The sequence below is a fragment of the Cherax quadricarinatus genome, chromosome 67, assembly GCF_038502225.1.
Source record: "Cherax quadricarinatus isolate ZL_2023a chromosome 67, ASM3850222v1, whole genome shotgun sequence".
Lineage (NCBI taxonomy): Eukaryota > Metazoa > Arthropoda > Malacostraca > Decapoda > Parastacidae > Cherax > Cherax quadricarinatus.
In genome coordinates, this window is record NC_091358.1 from 21,564,028 (window position 1) to 21,590,125 (window position 26,098).

Here is a 26,098-nt window from a genome sequence, read left to right on the forward strand (position 1 = left end):
TTAGTGTTATTGAGTGGTGGGATAGTGTTATTGAGTGGTGGGATAGTGTTATTGAGTGGTGGGTTAGTGTTATTGAGTGGTGGGTTAGAGTTATTGAGTGATGGGTTAGTGTTATTGAGTGATGGGTTAGTGTTATTGAGTGATGGGTTAATGTTATTGAGTGATGGGTTAGTGTTGAGTGATGGGTTAGTGTTATTGAGTGATGGGTTAGTGTTATTGAGTGATGGGTTAGTGTTATTGTGTGATGGGTTAGTGTTATTGAGTGATGGGTTAGTGTTATTGAGTGGTGAGCTAGTGTTATTGAGTGGTGGGTTAGTGTTATTGAGTGATGGGTTAGTGTTATTGAGTGATTGGTTAGTGTTGAGTGGTGGGTTAGTGTTATTGGGTGATGGGTTAGTGTTATTGAGTGATGGGTTAGTGTTGAGTGGTGGGTTAGTGTTTTTGAGTGATGGGTTAGTGTTATTGAGTGATGGGTTAGTGTTATTGAGTGGTGGGTTAGTGTTATTGAGTGATGGGTTAGTGTTATTGAGTGGTGGGTTAGTGTTGAGTGATGGGTTGGTGTTAAGTGATGGGTTAGTGTTATTGAGTGGTGGCTTAGCGTTATTGAGTGGTGGGTGAGCATTGAGTGATGGGATGGTGTTATTGAGTGATGGGTTGGCGTTATTGAGTGGTGGGTTAGTATTATTGAGTGGTGGGTTAGTGTTATTGAGTGATGGGTGACTGTTTTGTAATGGGTTAGTGTTGAGTTTTGGGTTAGTGTTATTGAATCATTGGTTAGTGTTATTGAGTAGTGGGTTAGTGTTATTGAGTGATGGGTTAATGTTATTGAGTAATGGGTTAGTGTTATTGTGTGATGGGTTACTGTTATTGAGTGATGGGTTAGTGTTATTGAGTGATGGGTTAGTGTTATTGAGTGATGGGTTAGTGTTATTGAGTTGTGGGTTAGTGTTATTGAGTGTTGGGTTAGTGTTTTTGAGTGGTGGGTTAGTGTTATTGAGTGGTGGGTTAGTGTTATTGAGTGGTGGGTTAGTGTTGAGTGGTGGGTTAGTGATATTGGGTGATGGGTTAGTGTTATTGAGTGTTGGGATAGTGTTATTGAGTGGTGGGATAGTGTTATTGAGTGGTGGGATAGTGTTATTGAGTGGTGGGTTAGTGTTATTGAGTGGTGGGTTAGTGTTATTGGGTGATGGGTTAGTGTTATTGAGTGATGGGTTAGTGTTGAGTGATGTGTTAGTGTTATTAAGTGATGGGTTAATGTTATTGAGTGGTTTGTTATTGTTATTGAGTGATGGGTTAGTGTTATTGAGTGATGGGTTAGTGTTACTGAGTGGTGGGTTAGTGTTATTGAGTGATGGGTTAGTGTTACTGAGTGGTGGGTTAGTGTTATTGAGTGATGGGTTAGTGTTATTGAGTGGTGGTTTAGTGTTATTGAGTGATGGGTTAGTGTTATTGAGTGATGGGTTAGTGTTATTGAGTGATGGGTTAGTGTTACTGAGTGGTGGGTTAGTGTTATTGAGTGATGGGTTAGTGTTACTGAGTGGTGGGTTAGTGTTATTGAGTGATGGGTTAGTGTTACTGAGTGGTGGGTTAGTGTTATTGAGTGATGGGTTAGTGTTATTGAGTGGTGGTTTAGTGTTATTGAGTGATGGGTGACTGTTTTGTAATGGGTTAGTGTTGAGTTTTGGGTTAGTGTTATTGAATCATTGGTTAGTGTTATTGAGTAGTGGGTTAGTGTTATTGAGTGATGGGTTAATGTTATTGAGTAATGGGTTAGTGTTATTGAGTGATGGGTTACTGTTATTGAGTGATGGGTTAGTGTTATTGAGTGATGGGTTTGTGTTATTGAGTGATGGGTTAGTGTTATTGAGTTGTGGGTTAGTGTTATTGAGTGTTGGGTTAGTGTTTTTGAGTGGTGGGTTAGTGTTATTGAGTGGTGGGTTAGTGTTATTGAGTGGTGGGTTAGTGTTGAGTGGTGGGTTAGTGATATTGGGTGATGGGTTAGTGTTATTGAGTGTTGGGATAGTGTTATTGAGTGGTGGGATAGTGTTATTGAGTGGTGGGATAGTGTTATTGAGTGGTGGGTTAGTGTTATTGAGTGGTGGGTTAGTGTTATTGGGTGATGGGTTAGTGTTATTGAGTGATGGGTTAGTGTTGAGTGATGTGTTAGTGTTATTAAGTGATGGGTTAATGTTATTGAGTGGTTTGTTATTGTTATTGAGTGATGGGTTAGTGTTATTGAGTGATGGGTTAGTGTTACTGAGTGGTGGGTTAGTGTTATTGAGTGATGGGTTAGTGTTACTGAGTGGTGGTTTAGTGTTATTGAGTGATGGGTTAGTGTTATTGAGTGGTGGTTTAGTGTTATTGAGTGATGGGTTAGTGTTATTGAGTGATTTGTTATTGTTATTGAGTGATGGGTTAGTGTTATTGAGTTGTGGGTTAGTGTTATTGAGTGATGGGTTAGTGTTACTGAGTGGTGGGTTAGTGTTATTGAGTGATGGGTTAGTGTTATTGTGTGATGGGTTAGTGTTATTGATTGGTGGGTTGGTGTTATTGAGTGGTTGGTTGGTGTTATTGAGTGATGAGTTAGTGTTATTGAGTGATGGGTTAGTGTTATTGAGTGATGGGTTAGTGTTACTGAGTGGTGGGTTAGTGTTATTGAGTGATGGGTTAGTGTTATTGAGTGGTGGTTTAGTGTTATTGAGTGATGGGTTAGTGTTATTGAGTGGTGGTTTAGTGTTATTGTGTGATGGGTTAGTGTTATTGAGTGATGGGTTAGTGTTATTGAGTGGTGGTTTAGTGTTATTGAGTGATGGGTTAGTGTTATTGAGTTGTGGGTTAGTGTTATTGAGTGATTTGTTATTGTTATTGAGTGATGGGTTAGTGTTATTGAGTGATGGGTTAGTGTTTTCGAGTGGTGGGTTGGTGTTATTGATTGGTGGGTTGGTGTTATTGAGTGGTGGGTTGGTGTTATTGAGTGCTGGGTTGGTGTTATTGAGTGCTGGGTTGGTGTTATTGAGTTGTAGGTTAGTATTATTGAGTGATGGGTTAGTGTTATTGACTGATTGGTTAGTGTTATTGAGTGGCGGGTTTGTGTTATTGAGTGGCGGGTTTGTGTTATTGAGTGGTGGGTTGGTGTTATTGAGTGGTGGGTTCGTGTTAATGTATGATGGGTTCGTGTTGAGTGGTGGGTTAGTGTTATTGAGTGATGGGTTCGTGTTATTGAGTGGTGGGTTGGTGTTATTGAATGGTGGGTTAGTGTTATTGAGTGGTGGGTTAGTGTTATTGAGTGGTGGGTTAGTGTTATTCGGTGGTGGGTTATTGTTATTGAGTAGTGGATTAATGTTGCTGAGTGGTGGGTTAGTGTTAATAGTGGTGGGTTAGTGTTAATAGTGGTGGGTTAGTGTTAGTGTTAATGAGTGGTGAGTTAGTGTTATTCAGCGGTGGGTTAGTGTTATTAAGTAGTGGAATAGTGTTAATGAGTGGTGGGTTAGTGTTAATAGTGGTGTGTTAGTATTAATAATGAAGAGTTAGCGTTAGTGAATAGTGAGTTAGTGTTAACTTGGTTGGTTAGTGTTAATGAGGGGTGAGTTTGAGGTAATGAGTGGTAGGTTGGTCATTTATGAGTGGTGGGTTAGTTTTAACAGGTGGGCTGCTCACCTTGTTAATGTCACCAAGAGGTGGGTTAGTGTCAACAACAGGTGGCTTAGTTAACAAGAGGTTTGCTAGTGTTTACAACAGGTGGGTTAGTTAACAAGAGGTGGGGTAGTGTTAACAACAGGTGGGTTAGTCAACAAGAGGTTTGCTAGTGTTAACAAGAGGTGGGTTAGTGTTAACAACAGGTGGGTTAGTTAACAAGAGGGTTGCTAGTGTTAACAAGAGGTGGGTTAGTGTTAACAACAGGTGGGCTACTCACCTTGTGCGAATCATAAATATCCACCCGAGACTCTGGGTGGTGGGCGGTGGTGGGCGTGGTGGTGGGTTGTGTGGGCGGGGTGGGCTCCTGGCATGATGGGAGGGGCCCACACCCACTGTGTAGACAGTAGCTTGCCCCTTCCAACACTGTGGGCACCGCCCACTTGACCACACTGCTCTCACTCACTGTACATCACTGCCATCACTCTCTAAACAATGACTTCTGCTTGCTTTGAGGTACTTTGATTGCTTTGAACTGCTATTTCTTTGATGTAGGTGGATAGATTTACTTAGATCTACTTCCTGGTGTTGACTACTGGTAGATTAGGGCACTGTCGACGCCGTTGGGCACTGTCGACGCCGGTAGGCACTGTCGACGCAGGTGAGCTCTGGGCATGGATTTGGCTATGGGGGTGAGGTACTCAGGCGGTTTTTCTGTTGTTTTGGGGTACTGGGCACGTGGTAGATGGGAGTAGATGGTAGACAGGGGCAGGTAGATGGGTAGTAGGTGGGTTAAGCTGGTCGTCTGCCCACTGGACTCGTGGGTTGGGGGTTGAAGTGGGCATTTTGCAGCGTGGGTTTGTCTGCGCCGGCCGCTCGCTAGGTCAATTTGTCGCTTCCACCGCCCCTTTTCAGGTCAATTTTCCGCATCCACTGCCCCTATAGCTTCTATTTCCGCCCTTTCCACCCACTTTCCGTCTTGCTATCGCACGTACAGCTTCTTCTCTATCCTCCTGTCTACTCCAGCGTCCGCAGACGTCCTCTCCTGTCTACTCCAGCGTCCGCAGACGTCCTCTCCTGTCGCATCCAGCGTCTCCTCTTCGTCTGTCACACCCACCGCCCCCCCTCTGTCTACTACTGCTGGTATACACCGTGTGTATGGGTCATGTGGGTGAGTGTGCGGGCGGACGGATCAATGCTGGTCTTGACTAACCTTACCACCAGCCTCACGTCCCTGGACAGACTTAGAGTAGCAGTTGACGGGGAGGTGGAGAGGGCCGTCTGAGGACCCTGAACACAGGCCTGGGGACCTAATTTGGGCTCTAGATCCACGTGTAGGGAGTCCCCCCTCTCTCGCACACACTCTCCACCACCGCCAGAGGGAGGGTGAGACAGGGAGTGAGAGAGAGAGTGAGCTAGCTTTCAACCCACACCGTGTTACTCCACGCACACACACACACACACGCAGGTGCTCCACCACACGCACACACTGCGACCCACCTCGCCCACCCACCCTACTCCCTCCACCACGCACGCCAACACCACACACCCTGCGCACGTAACCCACCTCCGCCACCACTACATCCTCATCCTACTCCAACACCCCCTCCCTCCCCCCCTACAATACTCTACTCCAGCACACTACACTATCTTCCCCTTCCTATACTCTAATACACAACATAAACACCACAAAAAAATAATTAAAACCCCATTCAAACCCTATTTCCTGAGGTACACTGAACCACCCTATCATCATCCACCTATTCCATACCCATTTTTGGGTATTTCTTTCCACAAATAGGGGTAAATAGGTAGTAAAGATAGTTGTTGAGAGGACAGGTAGTGAGGGCGCGTGTGCAAGACTCGACCCTCTGAATCAATACCTCCCGCCTCTCTCTCTCTCTCTCTCTCTCTCTCTCTCTCTCTCTCTCTCTCTCTCTCTCTCTCTCTCTCTCTCTCTCTCTCTCTCTCTCTCTCTCTCTCTCTCTCTCTCTCTCTCTCTCTCTCTCGCTCTTTCTCTCTCTATCCCTTTCTCTCTCTATACCCAAGAGACTGTCTCCAGTCTCTAGTTTTCCCAGGGTCTTTCCACCTCCCTCTAGGAAGGAACGGGAGTCCCAGACCAGTCCCCAGGGATGGTCTGGGGACCTGACTAAGATCATCTGGTATCCAGTTGTATCCCTCACGTCTCTAAAACTCTGAGATTAACATGTTAGTTAAGATGGTTTAACAAGAACTTGTAGACCAAGTCTTTTCTGATACTACCACAACTACCACCAACAGTTACCATCATAACCACCATTACCAGGTCTTATCTTAGAGAATTACTGGGATGTGAGATGTAAATTCCACCACCGCTGCCACCACTACTACCATCACTACCACAATTACCACCACTAATACCACCGCTTCCACCACTACCACAACCATTACTGCCACTGCCACAATTACCACCACTACCACCGCCACTAACACCACCACTACCACTACCACCACCAGCAGTACCACCACCACTACCACAACCAATATTAACTCCACTACCACCACCACCCCCACTACCACTACCACCATCATCATCACCAACACAATCACTGTCACTACCACCACCAGCACCAGCACCACCACTACCATCATCAGAACCACTACTACCACCACCACCACCACCACTATTACCACTACCACCATCACCACCACTACCACCACCAACACCACTATTACCACAACTACCAGCAGCAGCACCACCACTACAATCATCACCACCACTACCATCATCACCACCACCATCACTACTACCACCACCACTACTAGCACCACCACCACCACCTCCACCACTACCACTACCACTACCACCACCACCACCAGTACTACTACCACCACCACCATTATTACCACCACCACCACTACCACTACCACCACCACCAATACTACCACCACCACTACTACCATCACCACCACTACTCCTACTACTACCACCATTACTACCACCACCAACACTACCACTACCATCACCACTACTACTACCACTACCATCACCACCACTACTACCACTACTACGACTACCACCATTACTACCACCACTACTACCACCACCACTACCACCACCACCAACACTACCACCATCGTAGTGTCGCAACTACAACAATTCTGGCGCCAAGCATCATAATTCAGAAGAGCCGCCAGCCAGTCGCCCAGACTAGTACACTGCAGCTGGTGGTGGTAGTGGTAATGGTAGTGATGGTGGTGGTGGTGGTGGTAGTGGTGGAGGTAGTGGTAATGGCACTGGTGGTAGCGGTGGTGGTAGTTGTAGTAGTGGTAATGGTAGTGGTGGTAGTGGTAATAGTAGTGGTGGTAATGGTAATAGTAGTGGTGGTGGGGTAGTGGTGGTGGTGGTAGTAGTAGAGGTGGTGGTGGTGATAGTGGTTGTGGTGGTGGTGGTGGTAGTAGTAGTGGTAGTGGTGGTGTTAGTGGTTGTGGTGGTGGTGGTGGTAGTAGTAGTGGTAGTGGTAATGGTAGCGGTGGTGATAGTAGTAATAGTAGTGATAATGGTAGTGGTGGTAGTGGTGGTGGTACTACCACAAACTTAACAGCCAGTATTACGACCGCAGGTCAAGTCTGGTGTTGTCTCTACATAAACTAGTCAACAATACACTCAACTATCAGTGTTGGAACAAACACACCAGACAACAACTTCTTACTCCGTCTTCAACCAGAGTGGAAGTCCGCTTATTCTACTCTACTACCTCATAGAATTGATGAAGCCGTTGTTAACATAACAGTGGTATCCTGACTGTTATACTGTTATACTGTTCTTATGTTCTTAAGTTTGTTCTTATGTTCTTAAGTGAATGTGACCTGGCCTGACTAGGCTGGCATTGGCTTAAGCCGGTAGGAGACTTGGACCTGCCTCGCATGGGCCACTAGGCCTGCTGCAGTGTTCCTTCTTTCTTATGTTCTTATGTTCTTATTACTGCACCTACTACATACATAGAACACTAACTCTGATATTAACCCTCCCCTCAAACATCTCCTTGCCAACCTCAACAGAACACACGACCATAACACAAGACACAGATCACTCTTTGATGTTCCTCGTGTCCATCTCACACTATGTAAAAACTCAATGAACATAAAAGGCCCTAAAATCTGGAATTCATTACCTGTAAATATAAAAGAAACACTACCTGTCTATAAATTCAAGTCTCTTCTCAAAAATCACCTACTCACCCACAACTAAATTAATACTGAATAATTGTATCTCATAAATTGTATCTCATATATATATCTCATTATTGTATCTCATAAATGTCAACCTGTGACCCAGTCAAACTTTATTTTTTAATTACATTACCTAACATAATCCTCCATTCTAGTGAACGTTCAGCAACACAGTAAGTGACCATATAACCTGTCTTTGTAATACTCACTTGTACTAAACTGTTATCTGTTTACAATAATGTTTTTACCACGGAATATATCATTGCTTACTTAATTTTAAGTTAATTTTAAGCAGCAGTAATACTCTGCATACAAGGGACTGTGGTATGTTACACTGTAATCACTGTATTACTTTGTACTTCTCTGTATCATGTTCAAATTAATAAATAAATCAATAAAAATCTACTGGTTCATTGGTCGCTGGGAATGTCTATATGAGTGTATAACGTACGTTGATTATCACGTACGTTGATTATCACGTACGTTGATTATCACGTACGTTGATTATCACGTACGTTGATTATCACGTACGTTGATTATCACGTACGTTGATTATCACGTACGTTGATTATCCTGTAAGGTGTTCTTGACATGTTACACCTCCACCCCAAGAAGGTTCACATGTCACACCTCCACCCCAAGAAGGTTCACAAGCCACACCTCCACCCCAACAAGGTTCACAAGCCACACCTCCACCCCAAGAAGGTTCACAAGCCACACCTCCACCCCAAGAAGGTTCACAAGCCACACCTCCACCCCAAGAAGGTTCACATGCCACACCACCACCCCAAGAAAGTTCACATGCCACACCTCCACCCCAAGAAGGTTCACATGCCACACCACCACCCCAAGAAGGTTCACAAGCCACACCTCCACCCCAAGAAGGTTCACATGCCACACCACCACACCAAGAAAGTTCACATGCCACACCACCACCCCAAGAAGGTTCACATGCCACACCACCACCCCAAGAAGGTTCACATGCCACACCTCCAACCCAAGAAGGTTCACATGCCACACCACCACCCCAAGAAGGTTCACATGCCACACCTCCACCCCAAGAAGGTTCACATGCCACACCACCACCCCAAGAAGGTTCACATGCCACACCACCACCCCAAGAAGGTTCACATGCCACACCACCACCCCAAGAAGGTTCACATGCCACACCTCCACCCCAAGAAGGTTCACATGCCACACCACCACCCCAAGAAGGTTCACATGCCACACCACCACCCCAAGAAGGTTCACATGCCACACCACCACCCCAAGAAGGTTCACATGCCACACCACCACCCCAAGAAGGTTCACATGCCACACCACCACCCCAAGAAGGTTCACATGCCACACCTCCACCCCAAGAAGGTTCACATGCCACACCACCACCCCAAGAAGGTTCACATGCCACACCACCACCCCAAGAAGGTTCACATGCCACACCACCACCCCAAGAAGGTTCACATGCCACACCACCACCCCAAGAAGGTTCACATGTCACACTTCCACCCCAAGAAGGTTCACATGCCACACCACCGCCCAAAGAAGGTTCACATGCCACACCATCACCCCAAGAAGGTTCACATGCCACACCACCACCCCAAGAAGGTTCACATGCCACACCACCAACCCAAGAAGGTTCACATGCCACACCTCCACCCCAAGAAGGTTCACATGCCACACCTCCACCCCAAGAAGGTTCACATGCCACACCTCCACCCCAAGAAGGTTCACATGCCACACCTCCACCCCAAGAAGGTTCACATGCCACACCTCCACCCCAAGAAGGTTCACATGCCACACCTCCACCCCAAGAAGGTTCACATGCCACACCTCCACCCCAAAAAGGTTCACATGCCGCACCACCACCCCAAGAAGGTTCCCATGCCACATTCACATGCCACACCTCCACCCCAAGAAGGTTCACATGCCACACCACCACCCCAAGAAGGTTCACATGCCACCTCCACCCCAAGAAGGTTCACATGCCACACCACCACCTCAATAAGGTTCACATGCCTCACCACCACCCCAAGAAGGTTCACATGCCACACCTCCACCCCAAGAAGGTTCACATGCCACACCACCACCCCAAGAAGGTTCACATGCCACACCACCACCCCAAGAAGGTTCACATGCCACACCTCCACCCCAAGAAGGTTCACATGCCACACCTCCACCCCAAGAAGGTTCACATGCCACACCTCCACCCCAAGAAGGTTCACATGCCACACCTCCACCCCAAGAAGGTTCACATGCCACACCATCACCCAAAGAAGGTTCACATGCCACACCACCACCCCAAGAAGGCTCATATGCCACACCTAAACCCGAAGAAGGTTCACATGCCACACCATCACCCAAAGAAGGTCCACATGCCACACCACCACCTCAAGAAGGTTCACATGCCACACCTTCACCCCAAGAAGGTTCACATGCCACACCACCACCCCAAGAAGGTTCACATGCCACACAACCACCCCAAGAAGGTTCACATGCCGCACTACCACCCCAATAAGGTTCACATGCCACACAACCACCCCAAGAAGGTTCACATGCCACACCACCACCCCAAGAAGGTTCACATGCACACACCACCACCACCACACCACCACCCCAAGAAGGTTCACATTCCACACCACCACCCCAAGAAGGTTCACATGACACACCTCCACCCCAAGAAGGTTCACATGCACACCTCCACACCAAGAAGGTTCACATGCACCACCTCCACCCCAAGAAGGTTCACATGCCACACCACCACCCCAAGAAGGTTCACATGCCACACCACCAACCCAAGAAGGTTCACAAGCCACACCACCACCCCAAGAAGGTTCACATGCCACACCTCCACCCGAAAAAGGTTCACATGCACCACCTCCACCCCAAGAAGGTTCACATGCCACACCACCAACCCAAGAAGGTTCACATGTCACACCTCCACCCCAAGAAGGTTCACATGCCACACCACCGCCCCAAGAAGGTTCACATGCCACACCATCACCCCGAGAAGGTTCACATGCCACACCTCCAACCCAAGAAGGTTCATATGCCACACCACCAACCCATGAAGGTTCATATGCCACACCTCCACCCCAAGAAGGTTCACATGCCACACCTCCACCCCAAGAAGGTTCACATGCCACACCACCACCCAAAGAAGGTTCACATGCCACACCTCCACCCCGAGAAGGTTCACCCAAGAAGGTTCACATGCCACACAACCACCCCAAGAAGGTTCACATGCCACACCACCACCCCAAGAAGGTTCACATGCCACACCACCACTCCAAGAAGGTTCACATGCCCCACCACAACCACAAGAAGGTTCATATGCCACACCTCCACCCCAAGAAGGTTCACATGTCACACCATCACCCCAAGAAGGTTCACATGCCACACCACCACCCCAAGAAGGTTCACATGCCACACCACCACCCCAAGAAGGTTCACATGCCACACCACCACCCCAAGAAGGTTCACATGCCACACCACCACCCCAAGAAGGTTCACATGCCACACCTCCACCCCAAGAAGGTTCACATGCCACACCTCCACCCCAAGAAGCTTCACATGCCACACCTCCACACCAAGAAGGTTCACATGCCACACCTCCACCCCAAGAAGGTTCACATGCCACACCTCCACCCCAAGAAGGTTCACATGCCACACCTCCACCCCAAGAAGGTTCACATGCCACACCTCCACCCCAAGAAGGTTCACATGCCACACCTCCACCCCAAGAAGGTTCACATGCCACACCTCCACCCCAAGAAGGTTCACATGCCACACCTCCACCCCAAGAAGGTTCACATGCCACACCTCCACCCCAAGAAGGTTCACATGCCACACCTCCACCCGAAGAAGGTTCCACCTCAAGAAGGTTCACATGCCACACCTCCACCCCAAGAAGGTTCATATGCCACTATTCCACCCCAAGAAGGTTCACATGCCACACCACCACCCCAAGAAGGTTCACATGCCACACCTCCACCCCAAGAAGGTTCACATGCCACAAGACCACCCCAAGAAGGTTCACATGCCACACCACCACCCCAAGAAGGTTCACATGCCACACCTCCACCCCAAGAAGGTTCACATGCCACACCTCCACCCCAAGAAGGTTCACATGCCACACCTCCACCCCAAGAAGGTTCACATGCCACACCTCCACCCCAAGAAGGTTCACATGCCACACCTCCACCCCAAGAAGGTTCACATGCCACACCTCCACCCCAAGAAGGTTCACATGCCGCACCTCCACCCCAAGAAGGTTCACATGCCACACCATCCACCTCAAGAAGGTTCACATGCCTCACCTCCACCCCAAGAAGGTTCACATGCCACACCACCACCTCAAGAAGGTTCACATGCCACACCACCACCCCAAGAAGGTTCACATGCCACACCTCCACCCCAAGAAGGTTCACATGCCACACCACCACCCCAAGAAGGTTCACATGCCACACCTCCACCCCAAGAAGGTTCACATGTCACACCTCCACCCCAAGAAGGTTCACATGCCACACCTCCACCCCAAGAAGGTTCACATGCCACACCACCACCCCAAGAAGGTTCACATGCCACACCTCCACCCCAAGAAGGTTCACATGCCACACCTCCACCCCAAGAAGGTTCACATGCCACACCTCCACCCCAAGAAGGTTCACATGTCACACCTCCACCCCAAGAAGGTTCACATGCCACACAACCACCCCAAGAAGGTTCACCCAAGAAGGTTCACATGCCACACCACCACCCCAAGAAGGTTCACATGCCACACCCCACCACCCCAAGAAGGTTCACATGCTACACCACCACCCCAATAAGGTTCACATGCCACACAACCACCCCAAGAAGGTTCACATGCCACACCACCACCCCAAGAAGGTTCACATGCCACACCTCCACCCCAAGAAGGTTCACATGCCACACCTCCACCCCAAGAAGGTTCACATGCCACACCTCCACCCCAAGAAGGTTCACATGCCACACCTCCACCCCAAGAAGGTTCACATGCCACACCTCCACCCCAAGAAGGTTCACATGCCACACCTCCACCCCAAGAAGGTTCACATGCCACACCTCCACCAGAAAAAGGTTCACTTGCCACACCTCCACCCCAAGAAGGTTCACATGCGACACCTCCACCCCAAGAAGGTTCACATGCCACACCTCCACCCCAAGAAGGCTCACATGCCACACATCCACCTCAAGAAGGTTCACATGCCCCACCATCACCCCAAGAAGGTTCACATCCGACACCTCCACCCCAAGAAGGTTCACACGCCACACCTCTACCCCAAGAAGGTTCACATGCCACACCTCCACCCCAAGAAGGTTCACCCCAAGAAGGTTCACATGCCACACCTCCACCCCAAGAAGATCCACATGCCACACCACCACCCCAAGAAGTTTCACATGCCACACCTCCACCCCATGAAGGTTCACATGCCACACCACCACCCCAAGAAGGTTAATGTGCCACACCTCCACCTCAAGAAGGTTCACATGCCACACCACCACCCCAAGAAGGTTCACATGCCACACCTCCACCCCAAGAAGGTTCACATGCCACACCTCCACCCCAAGAAGGTTCACATGCCACACCTCCACCCCAAGAAGGTTCACATGCCACACCTCCACCCCAAGAAGGTTCACATGCCACACCACCTCAAGAAGGTTCACATGCCACACCTCCACCCCAAGAAGGTTCACATGCCACACCACCACCCCAAGAAGGTTCACATGCCACACCTCCACCCCAAGAAGGTTCACATGCCACACCTCCACCCCAAGAAGGTTCACATGCCACACCACCACCCCAAGAAGGTTCACATGCCACACCTCCACCCCAAGAAGGTTCACATGCCACACCTCCACCCCAAGAAGGTTCACATGCCACACCTCCACCCGAAGAAGGTTCACATGCCACACCACCACCCCAAGAAGGTTCACATGCCACACCACCACCCCAAGAAGGTTCACATGCCACACCTCCACCCCAAGAAGGTTCACATGCCACACCTCCACCCCAAGAAGGTTCACATGCCACACCACCACCCCAAGAAGGTTCACATGCCACACCTCCACCCCAAGAAGGTTCACATGCCACACCTCTACCCCAAGAAGGTTCACATGCCACACCTCCACCCCAAGAAGATCCACATGCCACACCACCACCCCAAGAAGTTTCACATGCCACACCACCACTTCAAGAAGGTTCATATCCCACACCACCACCCCAAGAAGGTTCACATGTCACACATCCACCCCATGAAGGTTCACATGCCACACCTCCACCCCAAGAAGGTTCACATGCCACACCTCCACCCCAAGAAGGTTCACATGCCACACCACCACCCCAAGAAGGTTCACATGCCACACCTCCACCCCAAGAAGGTTCACATGCCACACCTCCACCCCAAGAAGGTTCACATGCCACACCACCACCCCAAGAAGGTTCACATGCCACACCACCACCCCAAGAAGGTTCACATGCCACACCACCACCCCAAGAAGGTTCACATGCCACACCACCACCCCAAGAAGGTTCACATGCCACACCTCCACCCCAAGAAGGTTCACATGCCACACCACCACCCCAAGAAGGTTCACATGCCACACCTCCACCCCAAGAAGGTTCACATGCCACACCACCACCCCAAGAAGGTTCACATGCCACACCACCACCCCAAGAAGGTTCACATGCCACACCACCTCAAGAAGGTTCACATGCCACACCTCCACCCCAAGAAGGTTCACATGCCACACCACCACCCCAAGAAGGTTCACATGCCACACCACCACCCCAAGAAGGTTCACATGCCACACCTCCACCCCAAGAAGGTTCACATGCCACACCTCCACCCCAAGAAGGTTCACATGCCACACCTCCACCCCAAGAAGGTTCACATGCCACACCTCCACCCCAAGAAGGTTCACATGCCACACCACCACCCCAAGAAGGTTCACATGCCACACCACCACCCCAAGAAGGTTCACATGCCACACAACCACCCCAAGAAGGTTCACATGCCACACTTCCACCCAAAGAAGGTTCACATGCTGCCCCTCCACCCCAAGAAGGTTCACATGCCACACCTCCACCCCAAGAAGGTTCACATGCCACACCTCCACCCCAAGAAGGTTCACATGCCACACCTCCACCCCAAGAAGGTTCACATGCCACACCTCCACCCCAAGAAGGTTCACATGCCACACCTCCACCCCAAGAAGGTTCACATGCCACACCTCCACCCGAAGAAGGTTCACATGCCACTCTTCCACCCCAAGAAGGTTCACATGTCACACCTCCACCCCAAGAAGGTTCACATTCCACACCACCACCCCAAGAAGGTTCACATGTTACACCTCCACCCAAAGAAGGTTCACATGTTACACCTTCAGCCCAAGAAGGTTCACATGTCACACCTCCACCCCAAGAAGATTAACATGCCACACCTCCACCCCAAGAAGGTTCACATGCCAAACCTCCACCAGAAGAAGGTTCATATTCCACACCTCCACCCCAAGAAGGTTCACATGCCACACCACCACCCCAAGAAGGTTCACATGCCACACCACCACCCCAAGAAGGTTCACATGCGACACCTCCACCCCAAGAAGGTTCACATGCCACACCTCCACCCCAAGAAGGTTCACATGCCACACCTCCACCCCAAGAAGGTTCACATGCCACACCTCCACCCCAAGAAGGTTCACATGCCACACCACCACCCCAAGAAGGTTCACATGCCACACCTCCACCCCAAGAAGGTTCACATGCCACACCTCCACCCCAAGAAGGTTCACATGCCACACCACCACCCCAAGAAGGTTCACATGCCACACCACCACCCCAAGAAGGTTCACATGCCACACCTCCACCCCAAGAAGGTTCACATGCCACACCTCCACCCCAAGAAGGTTCACATGCCACACCACCACCCCAAGAAGGTTCACATGCCACACCTCCACCCCAAGAAGGTTCACATGCCACACCTCCACCCCAAGAAGGTTCACATGCCACACCTCCACCCCAAGAAGGTTCACATGCCACACCTCCACCCCAAGAAGGTTCACATGCCACACCTCCACCCCAAGAAGGTTCACATGCCACACCTCCACCCCAAGAAGGTTCACATGCCACACCTCCACCCCAAGAAGGTTCACATGCCACACCTCCACCCCAAGAAGGTTCACATGCCACACCTCCACCCCAAGAAGGTTCACATGCCACACCTCCACCCCAAGAAGGTTCACATGCCACACCACCACCCCAAGAAGGTTCACATGCCACACCTCCACCCCAAGAAGGTTCACATGCCACACCTCCACCCCAAGAAGGTTCACATGCCACACCACCACCCCAAGAAGGTTCACATGCCACACCACCACCCCAAGAAGGTTCACATGCCACACCACCACCCCAAGAAGGTTCACATGCCACACCTCCACCCCAAGAAGGTTCACATGCCACACCACCACCCCAAGAAGGTTCACATGCCACACCACCACCCCAAGAAGGTTCACATGCCACACCTCCACCCCAAGAAGGTTCACATGCCACACCACCACCCCAAGAAGGTTCACATGCCACACCACCACCCCAAGAAGGTTCACATGCCACACCACCACCCCAAGAAGGTTCACATGCCACACCTCCACCCCAAGAAGGTTCAAATGCCACACCTCTACCACAAGAAGGTTCACATGTCACACCACCACCCCAAGAAGGTTCACATGCCACACCACCACCCCAAGAAGGTTCACATGCCACACCACCACCCCAAGAAGGTTCACATGCCACACCACCACCCCAAGAAGGTTCACATGCCACACCTCCACCCCAAGAAGGTTCACATGCCACACCTCCACACCAAGAAGGTTCACATGCACACCAAGGTTCACATTGTCACACCTCCACCCCAAGAAGGTTCATATGCCACACCTCCACCCCAAGAAGGTTCACATGCCACACCACCACCCCAAGAAGGGTCACATGCCACACCACCACCCCAAGAAGGTTCACATGCCACACCTCCACCCCAAGAAGGTTCACATGCCACACCTCCACCCGAAGAAGGTTCACATGCCACACCTCCACCCCAAGAAGGTTCACATGCCACACCTCCACCCCAAGAAGGTTCACATGCCACACCACCACCCCAAGAAGGTTCATATGCCACACCTCCACCCCAAGAAGGTTCACATGCCACACCTCCACCCAAGAAGGTTCACATGCCACACCACCACCCCAAGAAGGTTCACATGCCACACCTCCACCCCTAGAAGGTTCACATGCCACACCTCCACCCCAAGAAGGTTCACATGCCACACCACCACCCCAAGAAGGTTCACATGCCACACCTCCACCCCAAGAAGGTTCACATGCCACACCACCACCCCAAGAAGGTTCACATGCCACACCTCCACCCCAAGAAGGTTCACATGCCACACCACCACCCCAAGAAGGTTCACATGCCACACCTCCACCCCAAGAAGGTTCACATGCCACACCTCCACCCCAAGAAGGTTCACATGCCACACCTCCACCCCAAGAAGGTTCACATGCCACACCACCACCCCAAGAAGGTTCACATGCCACACCACCACCCCAAGAAGGTTCACACGCCACACCTATACCCCAAGAAGGTTCACATGCCACACCTCTACCCCAAGAAGGTTCACATGCACCACCTCCACCCCAAGAAGATCCACATGCCACACCACCACCCCAAGAAGTTTCACATGCCACACCACCACCCCAAGAAGGTTCACATGCCACACCTCCACCCTAAGAAGGTTCACATGCCACACCACCACCCCAAGAAGGTTCACATGCCACACCACCACCCCAAGAAGGTTCACATGCCACACCACCACCCCAAGAAGGTTCACATGCCACACCTCCACCCCAAGAAGGTTCACATGCCACACCTCCACCCCAAGAAGGTTCACATGCCACACCTCCACCCCAAGAAGGTTCACATGCCACACCTCCACCCCAAGAAGGTTCACATGCCACACCTCCACCCCAAGAAGGTTCACATGCCACACCACCACCCCAAGAAGGTTCATATGCCACACCACCACCCCAAGAAGGTTCAAATGTCACACCAAAGAAGGTTCACATGCCACACCTCCAGAAGAAGGTTCACATGCCACACCTCCACCCCAAGAAGGTTCACATGCCACACCTCCACCCCAAGAAGGTTCACATGCCACACCTCCACCCGAAGAAGGTTCACATGCCACACCTCCACCCCAAGAAGGTTCACATGCCGCACCTCCATCCCAAGAAGGTTCACATGCCACACCACCTCAAGAAGGTTCACATGCCACACCTCCACCCCAAGAAGGTTCACATGCCACACCTCCACCCCAAGAAGGTTCACATGCCACACCTCCACCCGAAGAAGGTTCACATGCCACACCTCCACCCCAAGAAGGTTCACATGCCACACCTCCACCCCAAGAAGGTTCACATGCCACACCTCCACCCCAAGAAGGTTCACATGCCACACCTCCACCCCAAGAAGGTTCACATGCCACACCTCCACCCCAAGAAGGTTCACATGCCACACCACCACCCCAAGAAGGTTCACATGCCACACCTCCACCCCAAGAAGGTTCACATGCCACACCTCCACCCCAAGAAGGTTCACATGCCACACCACCACCCCAAGAAGGTTCACATGCCACACCACCACCCCAAGAAGGTTCACATGCCACACCACCACCCCAAGAAGGTTCACATGCCACACCACCACCCCAAGAAGGTTCACATGCCACACCACCACCCCAAGAAGGTTCACATGCCACACCTCCACCCCAAGAAGGTTCACATGCCACACCTCCACCCCAAGAAGGTTCACATGTCACACCTCCACCCCAAGAAGGTTCACATGCCACACCACCACCCCAAGAAGGTTCACATGCCACACCACCACCCCAAGAAGGTTCACATGCCACACCTCCACCCCAAGAAGGTTCACATGCCACACCACCACCCCAAGAAGGTTCACATGCCACACCTCCACCCCAAGAAGGTTCACATGCCACACCTCCACCCCAAGAAGGTTCACATGCCACACCTCCACCCCAAGAAGGTTCACATGCCACACCACCACCCCAAGAAGGTTCACATGCCACACCACCACCCCAAGAAGGTTCACATGCCACACCTCCACCCCAAGAAGGTTCACATGCCACACCACCACCCCAAGAATGTTCACATGCCACAACACCACCTTAAGAAGGTTCACATGCCACACCTCCACCCCAAGAAGGTTCACATGCCACACCTCCACCCCAAGAACGTTCACATGCCACACCTCCACCCCAAGAAGGTTCACATGCCACACCTCCACCCCAAGAAGGTTCACATGCCACACCTCCACCCCAAGAAGGTTCACATGCCACACCTCCACCCCAAGAAGGTTCACATGCCACACCTCCACCCCAAGAAGGTTCACATGCCACACCTCCACCCCAAGAAGGTTCACATGCCACACCTCCACCCCAAGAAGGTTCACATGCCACACCTCCACCCCAAGAAGGTTCACATGTCACACCTCCACCCCAAGAAGGTTCACATGCCACACCTCCACCCCAAGAAGGTTCACATGCCACACCACCACCCCAAGAAGGTTCACATGCCACACCTCCACCCCAAGAAGGTTCACATGTCACACCTCCACCCCAAGAAGGTTCACATGCCACACCTCCACCCCAAGAAGGTTCACATGCCACACCACCCCACCCACACCAAGAAGGTTCACATGTCACACCACCACCCCAAGAAGGTTTACATGTCACACCACCACCCCAAGAAGGTTCACATGCCACACCTCCACCCCAAGAAGGTTCACATGTCACACCTCCACCCCAAGAAGGTTCACATGCCACACCTCCACCCCAAGAAGGTTCACATGCCACACCACCACCCCAAGAAGGTTCACATGCCACACCTCCACCCCAAGAAGGTTCACATGCCACACCACCACCCCAAGAAGGTTCACATGCCACACCTCCACCCCAAGAAGGTTCACATGCCACACCTCCACCCCAAGAAGGTTCACATGCCACACCTCCACCCCAAGAAGGTTCACATGCCACACCACCACCCCAAGAAGGTTCACATGCCACAAGAAGGTTCACTTGCCACACCTCCACCCCAAGAAGGTTCACATGCGACACCTCCACCCCAAGAAGGTTCACATGTCACACCACCACCCGAAGAAGGTTCACATGCCACACCATCCACCCCAAGAAGGTTCACATGCCACACCTCCACCCCAAAAAGGTTCACATGCCACACCTCCACCCCAAGAAGGTTCACATGCCACACCTCCACCCCAAGAAGGTTCACATGCCACACCACCACCCCAAGAAGGTTCACATGCCACACCTCCACCCCAAGAAGGTTCACATGCCACACCTCCACCCCAAGAAGGTTCACATGCCACACCACCACCCCAAGAAGGTTCACATGCCACACCTCCACCCCAAGAAGGTTCACATGCCACACCACCACCCCAAGAAGGTTCACATGCCACACCACCACCCCAAGAAGGTTCACATGCCACACCTCCACCCCAAGAAGGTTCACATGCCACACCTCCACCCCAAGAAGGTTCACATGCCACACCTCCACCCCAAGAAGGTTCACATGCCACACCACCACCCCAAGAAGGTTCACATGCCACACCTCCACCCCAAGAAGGTTCACATGCCACACCTCCACCCCAAGAAGGTTCACATGCCACACCTCCACCCCAAGAAGGTTCACATGCCACACCACCACCCCAAGAAGGTTCACATGCCACACCTCCACCCCAAGAAGGTTCACATGCCACACCTCCACCCCAAGAAGGTTCACATGCCACACCACCACCCCAAGAAGGTTCATATGCCACACCTCCACAAGGTTCACCACCACCAACCCAAGAAGGTTCACATGCCACACCTCCACCCCAAGAAGGTTCACATGCCACACCACCACCCCAAGAAGGTTCACATGCCACACCTCCACCCCAAGAAGGTTCACATGCCACACCTCCACCCCAAGAAGGTTCACATGCCACACCTCCACCCCAAGAAGGTTCACATGCCACACCTCCACCCCAAGAAGGTTCACATGCCACACCTCCACCCCAAGAAGGTTCACATGCCACACCTCCACCCCAAGAAGGTTCACATGCCACACCTCCACCCCAAGAAGGTTCACATGCCACACCTCCACCCCAAGAAGGTTCACATGCCACACCACCACCCCAAGAAGGTTCACATGCCACACCTCCACCCCAAGAAGGTTCACATGCCACACCACCACCCCAAGAAGGTTCACATGCCACACCACCACCCCAAGAAGGTTCACATGCCACACCTCCACCCCAAGAAGGTTCACATGCCACACCTCCACCCCAAGAAGGTTCACATGCCACACCACCACCCCAAGAAGGATCACATGCCACACCTCCACCCCAAGAAGGTTCACATGCCACATCTCCACCCCAAGAAGGTTCACATGCCACACATCCACCCCAAGAAGGTTTAAATGCCACACCTCCACCCCAAGAAGGTTCACATGTCACACCACCACCCAAAGAAGGTTCACATGCCACACAACCACCCCAAGAAGGTTCTCATGCCACACCACCACCCCAAGAAGGTTCATATGCCACACCTCCACCCCAAGAAGGTTCACATGTCACACCATCACCCCAAGAAGGTTCACGTGAGACACCACCAACCCAAGAAGGTTCATATGCCACACCTCCACCCCAAGAAGGTTCACATGCACCACCTCCACCCCAAGAAGGTTCACATGCCACACCACCACCCCAAGAAGGTTCACATGCCACACCTCCACCCGAAGAAGGTTCACATGCCACACCTCCACCCCAAGAAGGTTCACATGCCACACCTCCACCCCAAGAAGGTTCACATGCCACACCTCCACCCCAAGAAGGTTCACATGCCACACCTCCACCCCAAGAAGGTTCACATGCCACACCTCCACCCCAAGAAGGTTCACATGCCACACCTCCACCCCAAGAAGGTTCACATGCCACACCACCACCCCAAGAAGGTTCACATGCCACACCACCACCCCAAGAAGGTTCACATGCCACACCACCACCCCAAGAAGGTTCACATGCCACACCTCCACCCCAAGAAGGTTCACATGCCACACCACCACCCCAAGAAGGTTCACATGCCACACCACCACCCCAAGAAGGTTCACATGCCACACCACCACCCCAAGAAGGTTCACATGCCACACCTCCACCCCAAGAAGGTTCACATGCCACACCTCCACCCCAAGAAGGTTCACATGCCACACCTCCACCCCAAGAAGGTTCACATGCCACACCACCACCCCAAGAAGGTTCACATGCCACACCACCACCCCAAGAAGGTTCACATGCCACACCTCCACCCCAAGAAGGTTCACATGCCACACCTCCACCCCAAGAAGGTTCACATGCCACACCTCCACCCCAAGAAGGTTCACATGCCACACCTCCACCCCAAGAAGGTTCACATGCCACACCACCACCCCAAGAAGGTTCACATGCCACACCTCCACCCCAAGAAGGTTCACATGCCACACCTCCACCCCAAGAAGGTTCACATGCCACACCTCCACCCCAAGAAGGTTCACATGCCACACCTCCACCCCAAGAAGGTTCACATGCCACACCACCACCCCAAGAAGGTTCACATGCCACACCACCACCCCAAGAAGGTTCACATGCCACACCTCCACCCCAAGAAGGTTCACATGCCACACCACCACCCCAAGAAGGTTCACATGCCACACCACCACCCCAAGAAGGTTCACATGCCACACCACCACCCCAAGAAGGTTCACATGCCACACCACCACCCCAAGAAGGTTCACATGCCACACCACCACCCCAAGAAGGTTCACATGCCACACCACCACCCCAAGAAGGTTCACATGCCACACCACCACCCCAAGAAGGTTCACATGCCACACCCCAAGAAGGTTCCACCCCAAGAAGGTTCACATGCCACACCACCACTCCAAGAAGGTTCACATGCCACACCTCCACCCCAAGAAGGTTCACATGCCACACCACCACCCCAAGAAGGTTCACATGCCACACCACCACCCCAAGAAGGTTCACATGCCACACCACCACCCCAAGAAGGTTCACATGCCACACCACCACCCCAAGAAGGTTCACATGCCACACCACCACCCCAAGAAGGTTCACATGCCACACCACCACCCCAAGAAGGTTCACATGCCACACCACCACCCCAAGAAGGTTCACATGCCACACCTCCACCCCAAGAAGGTTCACATGTCACACCTCCACCCCAAGAAGGTTCACATGCCACACCACCACCCCAAGAAGGTTCACATGCCACACCACCACCCCAAGAAGGTTCACATGCCACACCACCACCCCAAGAAGGTTCACATGCCACACCACCACCCCAAGAAGGTTCACATGCCACACCACCACCCCAAGAAGGTTCACATGCCACACCACCACCCCAAGAAGGTTCACATGCCACACCACCACCCCAAGAAGGTTCACATGCCACACCACCACCCCAAGAAGGTTCACATGCCACACCACCACCCCAAGAAGGTTCACATGCCACACCTCCACCCCAAGAAGGTTCACATGCCACACCACCACCCCAAGAAGGTTCACATGCCACACCACCACCCCAAGAAGGTTCATATGCCACACCTCCACCCCAAGAAGGTTCACATGCCACACCACCACCCCAAGAAGGTTCACATGCCACACCACCACCCCAAGAAGGTTCACATGGCACACCTCCACCCCAAGAAGGTTCACATGCCACACCTCCACCCCAAGAAGGTTCACATGCCACACCACCACCCCAAGAAGGTTCACATGCCACACCACCACCCCAAGAAGGTTCACATGCCACGCCTCCACCCCAAGAAGGTTCACATGCCACGCCTCCACCCAGAGAAGGTTCATATGCCACACCTCCACTCGAAGAAGGTTCACATGGCACACCTCCCCCCCAAAACGGTTCACATGCTACACCTCCACCCCAAGAAGGTTCACATGCCACACCACCAACCAAAGAAGGTTCATATGCCACACCACCACCCCAAGAAGGTTCACATGTCACACCTCCACCCCAAGAAGGTTCACATGCCACACCACCACCCCAAGAAGGTTCACATGCCACACCTCCACCCCAAGAAGGTTCACATGCCACACCACCACCCCAAGAAGGTTCACATGCCACACCTCCACCCCAAGAAGGTTCACATGCCACACCTCCACCCCAAGAAGGTTCACATGCCACACCACCACCCCAAGAAGGTTCACATGCCACACCACCACCCCAAGAAGGTTCACATGCCACACCACCACCCCAAGAAGGTTCACATGTCACACCTCCACCCCAAGAAGGTTCACATGCCACACCACCACCCCAAGAAGGTTCACATGCCACACCTCCACCCCAAGAAGGTTCACATGCCACACCAAGAAGGTTCTCATGCCGCACCGCCTCCCCAATAAGGTTCACATGCCACACCTCCACCCCAAGAAGGTTCACATGCCACACCACCACCTCAATAAGGTTCACATGCCACACCACCACCCCAAGAAGGTTCACATGCCACACCTCCACCCCAAAAAGGTTCACATGCCACACCTCCACCCCAAGAAGGTTCACATGCCACACCTCCACCCCAAGAAGGTTCACATGCCACACCTCCACCCCAAGAAGGTTCACATGCCACACCTCCACCCCAAGAAGGTTCACATGCCACACCTCCACCCCAAGAAGGTTCATATGCTACACCACCACCCCAAGAAGGTTCACATGCCACACCACCACCCCAAGAAGGTTCACATGCCACACCTCCAACCCAAGAAGGTTCACATGCCACCCCACACATGCCACACCTCCACCCGAAGAAGGTACACTTGCCACACCTCCACCCCAAGAAGGTTCACATGCCGCACCTCCTCCCCAAGAAGGTTCACATGCCACACCACCTCATGAAGGTTCACATGCCACACCACCTTAAGAAGGTTCACATGCCACACCACCACCCCAAGAAGGTTCACATGCCACACCTCCACCCCAAGAAGGTTCACATGCCACGCCTCCACCCCGAGAAGGTTCATATGCCACACCTCCACCCCAAGAAGGTTCACATGCCACACCACCACCCCAAGAAGGTTCACATGCCACACCACCACCCCAAGAAGGTTCACATGCCACACCACCACCCCAAGAAGGTTCACATGCCACACCACCACCCCAAGAAGGTTCACATGCCGGACCTCCACCCCAAGAAGGTTCACATGCCACACAACCACCCCAAGAAGGTTCACATGCCACACCACCACCCCAAGAAGGTTCACATGCCACACCACCACCCCAAGAAGGTTCACATGCCACACCTCCACCCCAAGAAGGTTCACATGCCACACCACCACCCCAAGAAGGTTCACATGCCACACCACCACCCCAAGAAGGTTCACATGCCACACCACCACCCCAAGAAGGTTCACATGCCACACCACCACCCCAAGAAGGTTCACATGCCACACCACCACCCCAAGAAGGTTCACATGCCACACCACCACCCCAAGAAGGTTCACATGCCACACCACCACCCCAAGAAGGTTCACATGCCACACCACCACCCCAAGAAGGTTCATATGCCACACCTCCACCCCAAGAAGGTTCACATGCCACACCTCCACCCCAAGAAGGTTCACATGCCACACCACCACCCCAAGAAGGTTCACATGCCACACCATCACCCCAAGAAGGTTCACATGTCACACTTCCACCCAAAGAAGGTTCACATGCCACACCACCACCCCAAGAAGGTTCACATGCCACACCACCACCCCAAGAAGGTTCACATGCCACACCACCACCCCAAGAAGGTTCACATGCCACACCACCAACCCAAGAAGGCTCACATGCCCCACCACCACCACAAGAAGGTTCACCACCCAGGTTCACATGCCACACAACCACCCCAAGAAGGTTCACATGCCACACCACCACCCCAAGAAGGTTCACATGCCACACCTCCACCCCAAGAAGGTTCACATGCCACACCTCCACCCCAAGAAGGTTCACATGCCACACCACCACCCCAAGAAGGTTCACATGCCACACCACCACCCCAAGAAGGTTCACATGCCACACCACCACCCCAAGAAGGTTCACATGCCACACCACCACCCCA

At 52.1% G+C, this 26,098-nt stretch overlaps 1 protein-coding gene across 1 annotated transcript in view; it reads right to left on the reverse strand.

The window, feature by feature from the left end:
* The window catches only part of RhoGAP100F (Rho GTPase activating protein at 100F), a 587,716-nt gene extending 582,604 nt beyond the window's left edge, over positions 1 to 5,112 (reverse strand). The window contains exon 1 of the mRNA XM_070099441.1: positions 3,914 to 5,112. The gene's annotated coding sequence lies outside the window, so the exon portion shown is untranslated. The remainder of the gene's footprint in view (positions 1 to 3,913) is intronic.
* Between the last annotated feature and the right edge of the window lie 20,986 nt (positions 5,113 to 26,098).